The sequence below is a fragment of the Marmota flaviventris genome, chromosome 1 (assembly GCF_047511675.1).
Source record: "Marmota flaviventris isolate mMarFla1 chromosome 1, mMarFla1.hap1, whole genome shotgun sequence".
Taxonomy (NCBI): Eukaryota; Metazoa; Chordata; class Mammalia; order Rodentia; family Sciuridae; genus Marmota; species Marmota flaviventris.
Window position 1 is genome coordinate 165,685,989 of NC_092498.1, and position 736 is coordinate 165,686,724.

Here is a 736-nt window from a genome sequence, read left to right on the forward strand (position 1 = left end):
AATGTATGAGTGTGCCTTTCTCCCCTCATCCTTGCTAACACTTATTGTTTGTATTCTTTTTTTTTTAATATTTATTTTTTAGTTGTAGTTGGACACAATATCTTTATTTATTTATTTATTTTTATGTGGTGTTGGGGATCGAACCCAGGGCCTCTCCCGTGCTAGGCGAGTGCTCTACTGCTGAGCCTAACCCTGTTTGTATTCTTAATAGCTGCCATTCTGATTGGAGTGAGATGAAATCTTAGAGTAGTTTTGATTTGCATTTCTCTAATTACTAGAGATGTTGAACATTTTTTAATATATTTGTTGATTTATTGTATATCATCTTCTGAGAAGTGTCTGTTCAGTTCCTTAGTCCATTTATTGATTGGTTATTTGTTTTTTTGGTGTTAAGATCTTTTAGTTCTTTATATATCCTAGAGATCAGTACTCTGATGTGCATGTGGTAAAACTTTGCTCCAAGGATGTAGGCTCTCTATTCATCTCACTGATTTTTTTTTCTGAAAAGAAGCTTTTTAGTTTAAATCCATCCATCCCATTTATTGATTCCTGATTTTATTTCTTGCATTATAGGAGTCTTATTAAGGAAGTTGGGGCCTAATCTGACATGAGGAAAATTTGGGCCTACTTTTTCTTCTATTAGGTGCAGGGTTTCTGGTTTAATTCCTAGGTTCTTGATCTACTTTGAGTTGAGTTTTGTGCATGGTGAGAGATAGAGGTTTAATTTCATTTTGTT